General features: G+C 44.6%; 1 pseudogene across 1 annotated transcript; it reads right to left on the minus strand.

Moving 5' to 3' along the window:
* Nucleotides 1–4,469: 4,469 nt before the first annotated feature.
* Nucleotides 4,470–5,525, minus strand: LOC307097196 (large ribosomal subunit protein uL10-like; annotated as a pseudogene). Its single transcript has 2 exons — nt 5,170–5,525; nt 4,470–4,949 (listed from the first exon to the last, which is right to left on the minus strand). The product of its transcript is annotated as a large ribosomal subunit protein uL10-like (transcript).
* Nucleotides 5,526–19,327: the final 13,802 nt, after the last annotated feature.

Below are 19,327 nucleotides of genomic sequence, written 5' to 3' on the forward strand. Positions count from 1 at the left end.
CTTGCTGCGTCCTTGCCTTGCACCTGCATGTAGCAACTCAACCTTGAACACTTTGATTAGGATTCCCACGCTCAGAGTGGCCTTGAACACCCAGCGTTCTCTAGACAGGGCCCTACAACAAGTAACATTTTTTTCTTTTCTCTTTCTTTTTTTTTTTTTTAATACAGAGAGGAAGGGAGAGGGAGGGAGAGATAGAAACATCAGTGATGAGAGGGAATCATTGTTCAGCAGCCTCCTGCAGGTCCCACATGGGGATCCAGTTTGCAACCGAGGCGTGAGCCCTGACCAGGAATTGAACCCTGACCTCCTAGTTCATAGGTCAATGCTCAAGTACTGAGGCACACAGAGTGGCATAAGTAACATTTTTGATAATACATTTCCCTCCCATCTGAATGTATTCACTGTTTTTCAATGAAAACGTATTTGCTGAGTGACTAAAAGATTCAATTCTGCCTGCACAGCTGTAGGGAGTATCTAACAGTATAGACTCAAGCACACATATTTGACCAAATTATACCAATTTAAACAAAATATCTTCACCTTATATTATTCTCTGACAATATTATTTGAGTCTATGAAAACATTGGTATTTCAGTCCCTCCATTTTTTTATTTCATCAAAAATATATGCCCCATGTTGCTCCTTTATTATCAGGAGAAATTCAGATCTTGCTGAAATTTGGATTTTTAAGAAAGCTCTTTGGTTTCAGCTTCAGATCAATAATAATTGGTTCACAATTATGTCTTGTGTTTCTTTCCCTGATGAGATTGAAGCTAATTCCTGATGTGGTGATGGCGGTGAGGAAGGTGCCAGTGAGACTGAGTGAGAGCAGAGGACAGGGAACAGACACGTCAGTTAAAAATGATTGGAGTTGCCCTCTCTAGTTTGGCTCAGTGGATACAGGATGGGTCTGTGGACTGAAGGGTCTCCAGTTGGATTCCGGCCAAGAGCACATGCCCAGGTTGCAGGCTCAGTCACCAGAGGGGGCATGCAGGAGGCAACCAATCAATGAATGATTCTCTCTCATCCTTGATGTTTCTATCTCCCTATCCTTTGTTCTCTGAAATTATAAGAAAAATTTAAAACATAAAATTTTAATGATCAGAGAAATTGAATTGAGAAACGTCAGTTAAGTTAAATAAAATCCATATGTTGATAAATAACTAGATAGACATGTTAAATATTCATTGCTATTTGTTGTTGACTTAAGTCGGAATATTTTATGAATAAATCAAGAAATTGAGAGATTTAAATCACTGGTCCTATCAAAACATTTATTCCATTTTGGTGCAGACTTATTAATCTTTACATCTATTTCCTGCCTCTCTGCGTGCTTGTGAGTGTGTGAAGGAAAAGAAAGATTGTTAGCCAGGAAGGTAGCTTCCCCCTTGGACAGTGGAGTGGATGTGCCCAGAACCACGTCCTCATAATCGCGTTTCCTGAACAAAACAAAACCATTCTCTGTGTTCAAGGTCAATGCTTTATTGGAAGGTGAACAGACAGTCCAATTAGTTCTGACAGCAAAGGTAGAGGATCCTAGGCTTATGAGGGAGATGCAGGCACAGTTGAAAATCTACCCATAATTCTGAGAAGTAAAGACGTTTGTGGAATAACCCAGCATGAGGTTAGCTGTCTGGTTCCTTAGATCAAATGTGGGAGGAAGTCCCTTGTAAGATCAGATGCTGAGCTGCTGGGCAGGGTTTCAGTAGAAGCCAGAGTATCCGTATCCCCCACAGCAGCACGGACGCCAGCAGCCATAGCTCCTGTAGCCATAGCCACAGCCCAGGCCACCAAGGCCGCCCCAGCCCCAGCCGGAGCCATAGCCATAGCCCAGGCCACCAAAGCCGCCCCAGCCGTAGCCGCGGCCTCCGTAGTAGCTGCCGTAGTAGCTCATCGTGTCAGGGGGAGTGTGTTTCTGTTCAAGACGAGATCCTGAGAGTGAGGGACAGCGAGTGGGGAGGGAGCTTATATACCTGAGCCAGCAGGTGCTGAATCACGTGACCATTCCTGTGTTTCATTCCAAGAGATTCATGGCCCTGAGGCAGCTCATTGATCTGTGTGCTGACGCCAGAGATGCTCATATTTTTGAAAATTTGGAGCCGGCACAGCTGCCTGGTTAGAGCCCCTGGAGCCCATGACAGTCTGTGTGTCTAATGAGAAGCACATCTGCCTCCACGTCACAGAATAAACACTCACTAAACACAGTTCTCCATTCCTAAGCGCGTGGCCTTCATCATGTTGGAGTGTTCTCATTAAATATTGTGTCACTGTAATTTGCATATCATTCTTTGGATCGTCCTATCTTACTTTCATCTCACTTCAAATACTCGGATCCAATTTAAGATTCTTACACCTATGAAGTTCCTTAATTGTCAAATGTATTTCTCTCAAAGTTGAACACACACATGAGAAAACCATGTTGATTTTACATATCTCCTTGCAAAATACCCTTTTGGTTACTCAACACAGTGAAATGCCTTTCAGAAGCTGAGGGTCTGACCACAACAACAAACTCACACGTGTAACCCCAGCTGAACACCCGTTCAGAAAGTTCTCTTTAAACATTACCCTCTTTTTCAAAACAGAAACGTGTTATCTGAAAATGTAGGTGATCCTGTCTCTGCTTTGCAGTTGCTTTTTATTTTCTTTCTCTGTCCTGCCTGGAATCCCACCCATCGTCTGTCTCATCCAGCCTCTCTTTACGTCGTCATTCTGCTCTCAGTCCCCACACACTCGCACGAGCCATGTCTTCCTCTCTGATCCAGTTCTCCCATCAGTACTTCATCCCTCCACTCAGGTTTTTAATTTTATCCTGAGTTTTTCTCCTTACATGTATTTTATTCTTTTTAAATTTTGGTTTTTATTTATTTTACTAGAAAAGGAGAAGGGAGAGAGATAGGAACATCAATGATGAGAGAAAAATCATTAATCGGCTGCCAATAGCATGACACATACTGGGGATCAAGCGTGCAACCCGGGCGTGTGCCCTGACCAGGAGTCACACTGAACCGTGAACTCCTGGTTCATAGGTCAAGGCTTAACCACTGAGACATAGCGACCGGTTGTGTCCATATATTCTTTACCAGTTCTCTGTGTCTTGCCCCTTACTTTCTGTTCACCAATCTGCACTTTTACTTTATCTTTTATTTCAGAATAGTTGGCATGCAATCTGACATTGGTTATATTAGTCACAATATAATGACTCAGCATGTTTATCCCTCACAATGGCCGCCCCCAGTAATGACCCTGCAATCACCTGTCAGTGTGCAAACTTGTCACAGCATTACCGACTCTGTGCCCCTTTCCCTTTTCACTGAACCCCAAACATTTTCAATAAGATATTCTAATTCTTCAGGGTTTTAAATTAAAAAGACTTCCGTACTCTTAAGATTATACGATATTTTAATCAGAGTCTCCTGAAATATTTGTGCCTAGAAATGCTGCAAAAAATAAACATGGCAGTGAGGATGTGACTGAGGCAAAAACAGAAATATCATAGAGGTTAGCCGCTAGCCTTCTGCGAATTTCCTCGGCTCGAGGTTTATAAGTGTCAGAGGCAAGCTCCTCAGCCGGGACTTGACCCTTCTGGGTGAGGCGGATTGGAAGGACACGCGGGTACAAGCAGACAAATGGGAAATGCTTTATTACACACAACAGCAACCACAGCAGGCTGGTCATGGGCACCTTACATACATGCCCAAACACGCTAAAAAAAAAGGTTTTTGCCAAATAGTAACATCCGTATTTTGGTACAGAAAGGCACGTGGGGGCAGTGTATGGCTTAATGCATCCTTGCCTTGCGCCTGCACATAGCAACTCAACCTTGAACACTTTGATTAGGATTCCCACGCTCAGAGTGGCCTTGAACACCCAGAGTTCTCTAGACAGGGCCCTACAACATTTTTTTCTTTTCTCTTTCTTTTTTTTTTTTTAATACAGAGAGGAAAGGAGAGGGAGAGAGAGAGAGAAACATCAGTGATGAGAGGGAATCATTGTTCAGCAGCCTCCTGCAGGTCCCACATGGGGATCCAGCCTGCAACCGAGGCGTGAGCCCTGACCAGGAATTGAACCCTGACCTCCTAGTTCATAGGGCGATGCTCAAGCCCTGAGGCACGCAGGCTTGGAATAAGTAACATTTTTGATAATACATTTCCCTCCCATCTGAATGTACTCACTGTTTTTCAAACAAAACAGATTTGCTGAGTGACTGACAGATTCAATTCTGCCTGCACAGCTATAGAGAGTATCTAACAGTATAGACTCAAGCACACATATTTGACCAAATTATACCAATTTAAACAAAATATCTTCATCTTATATTATGCTCTCATGATATTATTTGAGTCTATGAAAACATTGGTATTTCAGTCCATCCGTTTTTTTCTTTCTTTTTTTTTTTTTTTTAAGAGAAGTAAGCCTTTATTTCCTTGTTTCTCAAATAGTTGGCTGAGCTGGGTGCTTTTTGGTAATTAATCAAAGAGACCACATCCCATATACTCGTCCGACTCCTCCGCCTCTCCCTTTGCTGCAGCCTGGGCTGGGGCTGCAGCCGCAGCAGGAGCAGCAGTGGTGGCGGCCACAGGGGCAGGAGCCACAGAGCAGATGGCCCAGCCAAGGAGCCTTCACCTTTTCAGCACGTGGGAAGGTGTCATCAGTCTCCACAGACAAAGCCAGAACTCGCTTGTACCCATTGATGATAGAATGGGGTTCTGACCCAACAGCTGGGTACCCAATCTGCAGGCATACGCTGGCAACACTGCGGACACCCTGCAGGAAGCGGGAACGCAGAGCTTCCTCTGTGATGTCCAGCACTTCCGGTTGTAGATGCTGCCCTAGTCCAACACCTGCTGGATGACCAGCCCACAGGAGAAGGGGGAGATGTTCAGCATGTCCGGCCGTGTGGCTGCGCTGGCTCCCTCTTTGTCTCCAGTCTTAACCCTACCAGACCGCTGTACCGATTTTTCGGTAATTTCCGAATCTGCCGCTATACCGCTGTACCTAATTTTCGGTACTTTGCCTAGACCTACTTTTTACAATGTCTCCAAGTTCCATCTTATTCTAACCACGTGTTTGCATGTAACTAACATTTTTCTATATCATGTTGATTTTTTCTCTTTAATGCTCAGGAGCCCAGGTATAGGGGACAGTTAGGTTAAAAATCAGCAGTACATCACTCAGGTTTTCAATGGTGCCCCTGGAGATGTTAGTGGTGATGCCTAAAGCCTGGGAGAAGGAGGTCTCCCAGTGTTCTGGGCTGGCACCGTGACTTCACACGGGGCAATGGCACCAGCACGGGCAGCAGCTGGCACCTTATTGGCCAGCAGCATGTCCCTGACCGCAGTGAGGTCCTCCTTGGTGCACGCAAAGCCCACGTTCCCCCGGATGTGAGGCAGCAGTTTCTCCAGCGCTGGGCTGTTTTCCAGATGTCCTCAGATGGCCTCGCGTATCATGGTGTTCTTGCCCATCAGCACCACAGCCTTCCCGCGGAGGGACATGCGGATTTGCTGCATCTGCTCGGAGCCAGCATTGTCTGCTCCCACAATGAAGCATTTTAGATAATCATCCAGAAGTTGGATGATCTTAAGGAAGGAGTTGGACTTCCAGGTCGCCCGGTCTTCCCTGGAATCACGGCGGTGCGTCAGGGATTGCCACGCAGGGTTTAAAGACGATGTCACTCCCATGAGGATGCCCGGCGAGAGCCCGTTTTTTTATTGCATCCAATATATATGGTCTATGTTGCCCCAGTTTTATGAGGAGAAATTCAGATCTTCCTGAAATTAAGATTTTTAAGAAAGCTCTTTGGTTTCAGCTTCAGCTCAATAATAATCGGTTCACAATTATGTCTTGTGTTTCTTTCCCTGACGGGATTGAAGCTAATGCCTCAGCGTGGTGATGGTGGTAAGTAAGGTGCCAGTGAGACTGAGTGAGAGCAGAGGACAGGGAACAGACACGTCAGTTAAAAATGATTGGAGTTGCCCTCTCTAGTTTGGCGCAGTGGATACAGGATGGGTCTGTGGACTGAAGGGTCCTTAGTTTGAATCCGGCCAAAGGCACATGCCCAGGTAGCAGGCTCAATCAACAGAGGGGGCCATGCAGGAGGCAACCAGTCAATGAATGATTCTCTCTCATCCTTGATGTTTCTATCTCCCTTTCCCACCTCCTTGCTCTCTGAAATTGAAAGAAACATTAAAAACATAAACAAATTTTGAATGAATGAAAGGATTGAATTAGGAAATGTAAGTTAAGTAAAATCTATGTTGATAAATAACTAGAAAGATATGTTAAATATTCATTAATATCTGTGTTGACTTAAGTCTGAATATTTTATGAATAAATCCAGGAATTGAGAGATTTAAATAACTGGTCCTTTCAAAACATTTATTCCATTTCGGTGTAGACTTATTAATCTTTACATCTATTTCCTGCCTCTCTGCGTGCTTGTGAGTGTGTGCAGGAAAAGAAAAATTGTTAGCCAGGAAGGTAGCTTCCCCCTTGGACGGTGGAGTGGATGTGCCCAGAACCACATCCTCATTATTGAGTTTCATGAACAAAACAAAACCATTCTCTGTGTTTAAGTTCAATGCTTTATTGGAAGGTGAACAGACAGTCCAATCAGTTATGACAGCAAATGTAGAGGATCCTAGGCTTATGATGGAGATGCAGGCATAGTTTAAAATCTACCCATAATTCTGAGAAGTAAAGACATTTGTGGAATAACCCAGCATGAGGTTAGCTGTCCGGTTCCTTAGATCAAATGTAGAAGGAAGTCCCTTGTAAGTTCAGATGCTGAGCTGCTGGGCAGGATTTCAGTAGAAGCCAGAGTATCCGTATCCCCCACAGCAGCACGGACGCCAGCAGCCATAGCTCCTGTAGCCATAGCCACAGCCCAGGCCACCAAGGCCTCCCCAGCCCCAGCCGGAGCCATAGCCATAGCCAAGGCCACCAAAGCCGCCCCAGCCGTAGCCGCGGCCTCCGTAGTAGCTGCCGTAGTAGCTCATCGTGTCAGGGGGAGTGTGTTTCTGTTCAAGAGGAGATCCTGAGAGTGAGTACCAGTGAGTGGGGAGGGAGCTTATATACCTGAGCTAGCAGGTGCCGAATCACGTGACCATTCCTGTGTTTCATTCCAAGAGATTCATGGCCCTGAGGCAGCTCGTTAATCTGTGTGCTGACGCCAGAGATGCTCATATTTTTGAAAATTTGGAGCCGGCACAGCTGCCTGGTTAGAGCCCCTGGGACCCATGACAGTCTGTGTTTCTAAGGAGAAGCACATCTGACTCCACGTCACAGAATAAACACTCACTGAACACAGTTCTCCATTCCTCAGCGCGTGGCCTTCGTCATGTTGGAGTGTTCTCATTAAATATTGTGTCATTGTAATTTGCATATCATTCTTTGGATTGTCCTATCTTACTTTCATCTCAGTTCAAATACTCGGATCCAATTTAAGATTCTTACACCTATGAAGTTCCTTAATTGTCAAATGAATTTCTCTCAAGTTGAACACACACATGAGAAAACCATGTTGATTTAACATATCTTCTTGCAAAATACCCTTTTGGTTACTCAACACAGTGAAGTGCCTTTCAGAAGCTGAGGATCTGACCACAACAAAAAACTCACACGTGTAACCCAGGCTGAACACCCGTTCACAAAGTTCTCTTTAAACATTACCCTCTTTTTCAAAACAGAAACGTATTATCTGAAAACGTAGGTGAACTTGTCTCTGCTTTGCAGTTGCTTTTTATTTTCTTTCTCTGTCCTGCCTGGAACCCCACCCATCGTCTGTCCCATCCAGCCTCTCTTTATGTCGTCATTCTGCACTCAGTGCCCACACACTCGCGTGAGCCACGTCTTCCTCTCTGATCCAATTCTCCCATCAGTTCTTCATCCCTCCACTCAGGGTTTTTATATAAGCCTGATTTTTCTTCCTTATATGTATTTTTTTTATTTTTAAAAAATTTTTTTCATTGATTTCAGAGGAAAAGGAGGAGGGAGAGAGATAGAAACATCAATTATTGGAGAAAAATCATAAATCGGCTGCCTCTAGCCCACTACTTACTGGAGATCAAGCCTGCAAACCGGGCATATGCCCTTACCAGGAATCAAACTGAACCATGAATTCTTGGTTCATAGGTCAGTGCTTAACCACTGAGACATACTGGCCGGTTGTGTCCATATATTCTTTACCAATCCTCTGTGTCCTGCCCCTTATTTTCTGTTCAGCAATCCGCAAACACTTTCATTTTATGTTTTATTTCAGAATGGTTGGCATGTATCTTACATTGGTTGTATTAGTTTCAGATGCACAATATAATGACTCAGCATGTTTATCCCTCACAATGGCCGCCCCCACTAATGACCTGGCAAACACCTGTCACTGTGCAAACTTGTCACAACATTACCGACTCTGTGCCCTTTGCCCTTTTCACTCAACCCCCAATTTCAATAAGATATTCTAATTCTTCAGGGTTTTAAATTAAAAAATCTTCTGTCTCTTAAGATTATATAATACTAGAGGCCCCGTGCATAGATTCGTATACTGGTGGGGTCCCTCGGCCTGGCCTGTGCCCTCTTGCAATCTGGGACCCCTCTAGGGATGTCAGAGAGCTGGTTTCGGCAGGATACCCCCAGGCCCAGTCCAGAAAGCAGGAACCCTGACCTGTGTGTTGAGCGTCTGTCCCTTGTTGGTCAGTGCGCATCATAGTGACCAGTGGATGGGTCATTCAGGAGTTCAGTAGATTAGGCTTTTATATATATAGCTTTTAAGCAGAGTCACCTGCAATCTTGATGCCTGGAAATGCTGCAAAAAATAAACATGGCAGGGAGGATGTGACTGAGGGAAAAACAGAAATATCATAGACGTTAGCCAACACCTTCTGCGAATTTCCTCAGCTCCTGAGGAACCCCGAGTGTGAGCCCCGGGTTCAAGGTGAAGCCCTACTGGAGTGTGCCCACGCGTGGGCTTGGTCTTTACCATTGTGTGTGTTCCATACGACTTTTACATGTCCCCAGGGCTTTGTATTGTTGGTGGTGCTGGTTTTTTTGTTCTGTTTTGAGGTTTATAAGTGTCAGAGGCAAGCTCCTCAGCCAGGACTTGACGGGTCTGAGTGAGGAGAATCGGAAGAACACGAGGGTACAAGCAGACATATGGGACATGCTTTATTACACACAACAGCAGCCACTGCAGGCTGGTCAGTGGCTCCTTACATACATGCCCAAACACGCTCAAATAAAAGAGGCTTTTTGCCAAATAGAAACATCAGTATTTTGTCTACAGAAAGGCACATGGGTGCAATGTATGGCTTGGTCCTTCCTTGCCTTATGCCTGCACATAGCAACTCAGCCTTGAACACTTTGATTAGGATTCCCACACTCAGAGTGGCCTTGAACATAGAGTATTCCAGACTGTGACCCATAATCAGTAATATATTTTTTCTTTTCTTTCCTCTTTCTGTTTTTTAATACAGAGAGGAAGGGAGAGTGGGAGAGAGATAGAAGCATCAAACCATGACTACCTCGTTCATATGTCAATGCCCAACCCCTGAGGCATGCAGGCCAGGCATAAGTTACATTTTTGATAATACTTTTTTCTCCCATCTGAATGTATTCACTGTTTTTCAAACAAAACATATTGGCTGAGTGAATGAAAGATTAAATTTTGTCTGCCACTGCTGTAGAAATTATCTAACAGTATAGACTCAAGCGCACATATTTGACCAAATTATACCAATTTAAACAAAATATCTTCATCTTATATTATTCTCTGATGATATTATTTGATTCTAGGAAAACATTGGTATTTAAGTCAATCCGTTTTTTTATTTCATCAAAAATATATGCCCCATGTTGCGCCTTTATTATCAGGAGAAATTCAGATCTTGCTGAAATTTAGATTTTTAAAAAAAGATCTTTGGTTTCAGCTTCAGCTAAATAATAATTGGTTCACAATTATGTCTTGTGTTTCTTTCCCTCACGGGATTGAAGCTAATTTCTCATGTGGTGATGGCGGTGAGGAAGGTGCCAGTGAGACTCAGTGAGAGCAGAGGACAGGGAACAGACACGTCAGATAAAAATGATTGGAGTTGCCCTCTCTAGTTTGGCTCAGTGGATACAGGATGGGTCTGTGGATTGAAGGGTCTCGAGTTGAATTCCGGCCAAGGGCACATGCCTAGATTGGAGGCTCAATCACCAGAGGGGGGCATGCAGGAGGCAACCAATCAATGAATAATTCTCTCTCATCCTTGATGTTTCTACCTCCCTCTCCCTCCACCTTGCTCTTTGAAATTAAAAGAAACATTAAAAACATAAACTTTGAATGAATGTAGGGATTGACTTGAGAATTTTTCGTTGAGTTAAATAAAATCCATACGTTGATACATAAATAGATATATATATTAAATGTTCATTGCTATTTGTGGTTGACTTAAGTCAGAATATTTTATGAATAAATCAAGGAATTGAGAGATTTAAAACATTTATCATTTCAAAACATTTATTCCATTTTGGTGTAGACTTATTAATCTTTACATCTATTTCCTGCCTCTCTGCGTGCTTGTGAGTGTGTGAAGAAAAAGAAAGATTGTTAGCCAGGAAGGTAGCTTCCCCCTTGGACAGTGGAGTGGATGTGCCCAGAACCACGTCCTCATAATTGCGTTTCATGAACAAAACAAAACCATTCTCTGTGTTTAAGTTCAATGCTTTATTGGAAGGTGAACAGACAGTCCAATCAGTTATGACAGCAAAGGTAGAGGATCCTAGGTTTATGATGGAGATGCAGGCACAGTTGAAAATCTACCCATAATTCTGAGAAGTAAAGACGTTTGTGGAATAACCCAGCATGAGGTTAGCTGTCCGGTTCCTTAGATCAAATGTGGAAGGAAGTCCCTTGTAAGTTCAGATGCTGAGCTGCTGGGCAGGATCTCAGTAGAAGCCAGAGTATCCGTATCCCCCACAGCAGCACGGACGCCAGCAGCCATAGCTCCTGTAGCCATAGCCACAGCCCAGGCCACCAAGGCCGCCACAGCCCCAGCCGGAGCCATAGCCATAGCCCAGGCCACCAAAGCCGCCCCAGCCGTAGCCGCGGCCTCCGTAGTAGCTGCCGTAGTAGCTCATGGTGTCAGGGGGAGTGTGTTCTGTTCAAGACGAGATCCTGAGAGTTAGTGCCAGCGAGTGGGGAGGGAGCTTATATACCTGAGCCAGCAGGTGCTGAGTCACGTGACCATTCCTGTGTATCATCCCAAAAGATTCATGGCCCTGAGGCAGCTCGTTAATCTGTGTGCTGACGCCAGAGATACGCATATTTATGAAAATTTGGAGCCGGCACAGCTGCCTGGTTAGAGCCCCTGGAACCCATGACAGTCTGTGTGTCTAAGGAGAAGCACATCTGCCTCCACATCACAGAATAAACACTCACTGAACACAATTCTCCATTCCTAAGCGCGTGGCCTTCGTCATTTTGGAGTGTTCTCATTAAATATTGTGTCACTGTAATTTGCATATCATTCTTTGGATTGTCCTATCTTACTTTCATCTCAGTTCAAATACTCGGATCCAATTTAAGATTATTACACCTATGAAATTCCTTGTCAAATGTATTTCTCTCAAGTTGAACACACACATGAGAAAACCATGTTGATTTTACATATCTCCTTGCAAAATACCCTTTTGGTTACTCAACACAGTGAAATGCCTTTCAGAAGCTGAGGGTCTGACCACAACAACAAACTCACACGCGTAACCCCAGGTGAACACCCGTTCACAAAGTTCTCTTTAAACATTACCCTCTTTTTCAAAACAGAAACGTATTATCCGAAAACGTAGATGATCTTGTCTCTGCTTTGCAGTTGCTTTTTATTTTCTTTCTCTTTCTTCCTGGTATCCCACCCATCGTCTGTCCCATCCAGCCTCTCTTTACGTCGTCATTCTGCACTCAGTCCCACACACTTGCACGAGCCAGGTCTTCCTCTCTGATCCATTTCTCCCATCAGTACTTCATCCCTCCACTCAGGGTTTTTATATTAGCCTGAGTTTTTTCCTTATATGTATTTTTTTTCTTTATAAAATTTTGTTTTTATTGATTTCAGAGGAAAAGGAGGAGGGAGAGAGATAGAAACATCAATGATAAGAGAAAAATCATTAATTGGCTGCCTCCTGCACACCCATACTGGGGATCAAGCCTGTAACCCGGGCATGTGCCCTGACCAGGAATCACACTGAACCGTGACCTCCTGGTTCATATGTCAGAGCTTAACCACAGACATACCGGCCGTTTTTTTCTGTATATTCTTTATCAGTTCTCTGTGTTCTACCCCTTATCTTGTGTTCTGCAATCAGCAATCACTTTTATTTTATACTAGAGGCCTGGAGCATGAAATTCGTGCACGGAGTCGGTGGGTCCCTCGACCCAGCCTGCCTCCTCTCACAGTTCAGTAGCCCTCAGGGGATGTCCCAGGGGGAGCGCGCCTAAGCCAAAGTTATGCCTCCTTCTGGGACCAGCAGATCAGGGAAAAGCACCACCCCCATCACCCCGCTGCTGCTGCCACTGCCGACCGTCACAGCCGTCAATGTGTTTTCATCAACACAGTCTCCAGTCCCTTCACCATGAAAAAATGACAACTTTCTGTAGGCACTTTCGAGATGTCTCTTTCATAGGATATGACATTTCTTTCTTTCTTTTTTATCCTCACCTGAGGATATTTTTCCATTGATTTTTAGAGAGCGTGGAAGAGAGAGTGAAAGACACAGAGAAACATCAGTGTGAGAGGAACACTTCGATTGGTTGCCTCCTACATGAGCCTTGACCTGGACCCCTGCCAGGGAGGAGCCTGCAACCTAGGTACACGCCTTGATTAGAATTGAACCCAGACCCTGCTGTCCGCAGGCCGAGGCTCTATCCACTGACCAAACCAGCTAGGGCGGGATATGACATTTCTCAGTCCCTCCTGCCACAGACCTTCGTTGTTCCTTCAGGAGTGAGGTGGATAAACCATAGATCACCTTCTTGGATTCTTATCACACAAATTACCAAGAACATTGAGAGTGGCGTACGGGGATCTTAGCCAATGAGCGGTCAGAAAAGGTGTTTCCTCTGCAGCTCAGGCACAGAGGTGGGCCTGCTGGTGCGCTGGGCTGGAACTGGCCCCCCTGATCTTTCTCCGACTCAGCTCCGGGCCTCACCTGTGCAAAGCCTCCTCCTGACTGGTCATGACTGTTACGGCGTCCAGGCAAATTTGCATATTACCTCTTTTAATATACGTATATATATAATGACTGAACAATATAATGCACAATATAATGACTCAGCATGTTTATACCTCACAATGGCCTCCCCAGTAATGGCCTAGCATTCACCTGTCACTTTGCAAACTGTTCACAACGTTACCGATTCTATGCACCCTTTTCCTTTTCACTCAACCCCCCAACATTTTAAATAAGGTATTCCAATTCTTCAGGGTTTTAAATTAAAAAGACTTCTGAACTCTTAAGATTATATAATATTTTAATCAGAGTCTCTGCAGTCTTGATGCCTAGAGATGCTGCAAAAAATAAACATGGCAGCGAGGATGTGACTGAGGCAAAACCAGAAATATCATAGAGGTTAGCCACCAGCCTTCTGCGAATTTCCTCAGCTCGTAATGAAATCCGAGTGGGAGTCCAGGGTTCAAGGTGAAGCCATACTGGAGTGTGCCCATGCCTTGGGCTAGGACTTTACCACTGTGTGTGCTTCATATGACTTTCACATGTACCCAGGGCTTTGTTTTGTTTGTGGTGCTGTGGTTTTTGTTCTGTTTTGAGGTTTATAAGTGTGAGAGGCAAGCTCCTCGGCCAGGGACTTGACTCTTCTGGGTGAGGGGAATCTCAAAAAAATGAAGGTACAAGCAGGCAATTGGGACATGCTTTATTACACACAACAGGCTGGTCAGTGGCACCTTACATACATGCTCAAACACGCTCAAAGAAAAAAGGTTTTTGCCAAATAGTAACATCCGTATTTTGGCTACAGAAAGGCACGTGGGGCAGTGTATGGCTTGCTGTGTCCTTGCCTTGCACCTGCACATAGCAACTCAACCTTCAAAACTTTGATTAGAATTCCCACGCTCAGAGTGGGCTTAAACACCCAGAGTTCTCTAAACAGGGCCCTACAAGAAGTAACTTTTTTTTTCTTTTCTCTTTCTTTTTTTTTTTAATACAGAGAGGAAAGGAGAGGGAGGGAGAGAGAGAAACATCAGTGATGAGAGGGAATCATTGTTCAGCAGCCTCCTGCAGGTCCCACATGGGGATCCAGCCTGCAACCGAGGCGTGAGCCCTGACCAGGAATTGAACCCTGACCTCCTAGTTCATAGGGCGATGCTCAAGCACTGAGGCACGCAGAGTGGCATAAGTAACATTTTTGATAATACATTTCCCTCCCATCTGAATGTATTCACTGTTTTTCAAACAAAAAAGATTTGCTGAGCTGTAGGGAGTATCTAACAGTATAGACTCAAGCAAACATATTTGAGCAAATTATACCAATTTAAACAAAATATCTTCATCTTATATTATGCTCTCGCAATTTTATTTGATTCTAGGAAAACGTTGGTATTTCAGTCCAGTGCTCGCCAACTAGTGGTCAGTGAGATCCAAAGGTTTGGCGACCGCTGCTTCAGTCCACCCGTTTATTTCATCAAAACTATATGCCCCGTGTTGCCCCATTTTTATCAAAAGAAATTCAGATCTTGCTGAAATTTAGATTTATAAGAAAGCTCTTTGGTTTCAGCTTCAGCTCAATAATAATCGGTTCACAATTATGTCTTGTGTTTCTTTCCCTGAAGGGATTGAAGCTAATGCCTCAGCGTGGTGATGGTGGTGAGGAAGGTGCCAGAGAGACACCGTGAGAGCAGAGGACAGGGAACAGACATGTCAGTTAAAAATGATTGGAGTTGCCCTCTCTACTTTGGCTCAGTGGATAGAGGATGGGTCTGTGGACTGAAGGGTCCTGAGTTGGATTCCGGCCAAGGGCACATGCCCAGGTTGCAGGCTCAGTCACCAGAGGGGCCATAAGGAGACAACCAATCAATGAATGATTCTCTCTCATCCTTGATGTTTCTACCTCCCTCTCCCACCGCCTTGCTCTCTGAAATGAAAAGATATATTAAAAACATAAACCAATTTTGAATGAGTGGAAGGATTGAATTGGGAAATGTTAGTTGAGTTAAATAAAATCCATGTGTTGATAAATAAATAGATATGTTAAATATTCATAGTTATTTGTGTTGACTTAAGTCTGAATATTTTATGAATAAAAACAAGAGATTGAAGGATTTAAGTCACTGTATCTTCCAAAACAATTTTCCATTTCGGTGTAGACTTATTAATCTTTATATCTATTTCCTGCCTCTCTGCGTGCTTGTGAGTGTGTGAAGGAAAAGAAAGATTGTTAGCCAGGAAGGTAGCTTCCCCCTTGGACAGTGGAGTGGATGTGCCCAGAACCACGTCCTCATAATTGTGTTTCATGAACAAAACAAAACCATTCTCTGTGTTCACGTTCAATGCTTTATTGGAAGGTGAACAGATAGTCCAATCATTTCTGACAGCAAAGGTAGAGGATCCTAGGTTTATGAGGGAGATGCAGGCACAGTTCAAAATCTACCCATAATTCTGAGAAGTAAAGACTTTTGTAGAATAACAGAGCATGAGGTTAGCTGTCCGGTTCCTTAGATCAAATGTGGAAGGAAGTCCCTTGTAAGTTCAGATGCTGAGCTGCTGGGCAGGATCTCAGTAGAAGCCAGAGTATCCGTATCCCCCACAGCAGCACGGACGCCAGCAGCCATAGCTCCTGTAGCCACAGCCACAGCACAGGCCACCAAGGCCGCCCCAGCCCCAGCCGGAGCCATAGCCATAGCCCAGGCCACCAAAGCCGCCCCAGCCGTAGCCGCGGCCTCCGTAGTAGCTGCCGTAGTAGCTCATAGTGTCAGGGGGAGTGTGTTTCTGTTCAATACGAGATCCTGAGAGTGAGTGCCAGCGCGTGGGGAGGGAGCTTATATACCTGAGCCAGCAGGTGCTAAATCACGTGACCATTCCTGTGTATCATCCCAAAAGATTCATGGCCCTGAGGCAGCTCATTAATCTGTGTGCTGACGCCAGAGATACGCATATTTATGAAAATTTGGAGCCGGCACAGCTGCCTGGTTAGAGCCCCTGGAACCCATGACATTCTTTGTGTCTAATGAGAAGCACATCTGCCTCCACGTCACAGAATAAACACTCACTGAACACAATTCTCCATTCCTAAGCGCGTGGCCTTCGTCATGTTGGAGTGTTCTCATTAAATATTGTGTCATTGTAATTTGCATATCATTCTTTGGATTGTCCTATCTTACTTTCATCTCAGTTCAAATACTCGGATCCAATTTAATATCCTGACACCTATGAAATTCCTGAATTGTCAAATCTATTTCTCTCAAGTTGATCACACACATGAGAAAACCATGTTGATTTTACATATCTTCTTGCAAAATACCCTTTTGGTTACTCAACACAGTGAAATGCCTTTCAGAAGCTGAGGATCTGACCACAACAACAAACTCACACGCGTAACCCCAGCTGAACACCCGTTCAAAACGTTCTCTTTAAACATTACCCTCTTTTTCAAAACAGAAACGTGTTATCCGAAAACGTAGGTGATCTTGTCTCCTGCTTTGCAGTTGCTTTTTATTTTCTTTCTCTTTCTTCCTGGAACCCCACCCATCGTCTGTCCCATCCAGCCTCTCTTTACGTCGTCATTCTGTACTCAGTCCCACACACTCGCACGAGCCAGGTCTTCCTCTCTGATCCATTTCTCCCATCAGTACTTCATCCCTCCACTCCGGGTTTTTATATTAGCCTGAGTTTTTTCCTTATATGTATTTTTTTTCTTTATAAAATTTTGTTTTTATTGATTTCAGAGGAAAAGGAGGAGGGAGAGAGATAGAAACATCAATGATGAGAGAAAAATCATTAATCGGCTGCCTCCTGCACACCCATACTGGGGATCAAGCCTGTAACCCGGGAATGTGCCCTGAGCAGGAATCAAACTGAACCGTGACCTCCTGGTTCATAGGTCAGGGCTTAACCACTGAGACATACTAGCCGGTTTTTTCTGTATATTCTTCATCAGTTCTCTGTGTTCTACCCCTTATCTTGTGTTCTGCAATCAGCAATCACTTTTATTTTATACTAGAGGCCTGGAGCATGAAATTCGTGCACGGGGTCAGTGGGTCCCTCGACCCAGCCTGCCTCCTCTCACAGTTCAGTAGCCCTCAGGGGATGTCCCACGGGGAGCGCGCCTAAGCTGAAGTTGTGCCTCCTTCTGGGAGCAGCAGATCAGGGAAAAGCACCACCCCATTACCCCGCTGCTGCTGCCACTGCCGGCCTCCACAGCCGCCAATGTGTTTTCATCAACACAGACTCCAGTACCTTCACCATGAAAAAATGACCACTTTCTGTAGGCACTTTCGAGATGTCTCTTTCATAGGATATGACATTTCTTTCTTTCTTTTTTATCCTCACCTGAGGATATTTTTCCATTGATTTTTAGAGAGCATGGAAGAGAGAGTGAAAGACACAGAGAAACATCAGTGTGAGAGGAACACTTCGATTGGTTGCCTCCTGCATGAGCCTTGACCTGGGCCCCTGCCAGGGAGGAGCCTGCTACCTAGGTACACGCCCTTGATTAGAATTGAACCCAGACCCTGCTGTCCGCAGGCCGAGGCTCTATCCACTGGCCAAACCAGCTAGGGCGGGATATGACATTTCTCAGTTTCTCCTGCCACAGACCTTCGTTGTTCCTTCAGGAGTGTGGTGGATAAACCATAGATCACCTTGGATTCTTATCACCCAAGTTACCAAGAACATTGAGAGTGGCGTACGGGGAGCTTAGCCAATGAGCGGTCAGAAAAGGTGTTTCCTCTATAGCTCAGGCACAGAGGTGGGCCTGCTGGTGCGCTGGGCTGGAACAGGTGCCCCTGGTCTTTCTCCGACTCAGCTCCGGGCCTCACCTGTACGCAGCCTCCGCCTGACTGCTCATGACTGTTATGGCGTCCAGGCAAATTTGCATATTACCTCTTTTAATATACGTATATATATAATGACTGAACAATATAATGCACAATATAATGACTCAGCATGTTTATACCTCACAATGGCCTCCCCAGTAATGACCTAGCAATCACCTGTCACTTTGCAAACTGTTCACAATGTTACTGATTCTATGCACCCTTTTCCTTTTCACTCAACCCCCCAACATTTTAAATAAGATATTTCAATTCTTCAGGGTTTTAAATTAAAAAGACTTCTGAACTCTTAAGATTATATAATATTTTAATCAGAGTCTCTGCAGTCTTGATGCCTAGAGATGCTGCAAAAAATAAACATGGCAGGTAGGATGTGACTGAGGCAAAAACAGAAATATCATAGAGGTTAGCCGCCAGCCTTCTGCGAATTTCCTCGGCTCGTAATGAAATCCGAGTGTGAGCCCAGGGTTCAAGGTGAAGTCCTACTGGAGTGTGTCCATGCCTTGGGCTTGGACTTTACCATTGTGTGTGCTTCATATGACTTTCACATGTACCCAGGGCTTTGTTTTATTGGTGGTGCCGTGGTTTTTGTTCTGTTTTGAGGTTTATAAGTGTGAGAGGCAAGCTCCTCGGCCAGGGACTTGACTCTTCTGGGTGAGGGGAATCTCAAAAAAATGAAGGTACAAGCAGGCAATTGGGACATGCTTTATTACACACAACAGGCTGGTCAGTGGCACCTTACATACATGCTCAAACACGCTCAAAGAAAAAACGTTTTTGCCAAATAGTAACATCCGTATTTTGGCTACAGAAAGGCACATGGGGCAGTGTATGGCTTAATGCATCCTTGCCTTGCACCTGCACATAGCAACTCAACCTTGAACACTTTGATTAGGATTCCCACGCTCAGAGTGGCCTTGAACACCCAGCGTTCTCTAGACAGGGCCCTACAAGAAGTAACTTTTTTTTTTCTTTTCTCTTTCTTTTTTTTTTAATACAGAGAGGAAAGGAGAGGGAGGGAGAGAGAGAAACATCAGTGATGAGAGGGAATCATTGTTCAGCAGCCTCCTGCAGGTCCCACATGGGGATCCAGCCTGCAACCGAGGCGTGGGCCCTGACCAGGAATTGAACCCTGACCTCCTAGTTCATAGGTCGATGCTCAAGCACTGAGGCACGCACAGTGGCATAAGTAACATTTTTGATAATACATTTCCGTCCCATCTGAATGTATTCACTGTTTTTCAAACAAAAAAGATTTGCTGAGCTGTAGGGAGTATCTAACAGTATAGACTCAA

This window comes from Cnephaeus nilssonii (genome assembly GCF_951640355.1).
Source record: "Cnephaeus nilssonii genome assembly, chromosome: 3".
Classification (NCBI taxonomy): Eukaryota; Metazoa; Chordata; class Mammalia; order Chiroptera; family Vespertilionidae; genus Cnephaeus; species Cnephaeus nilssonii.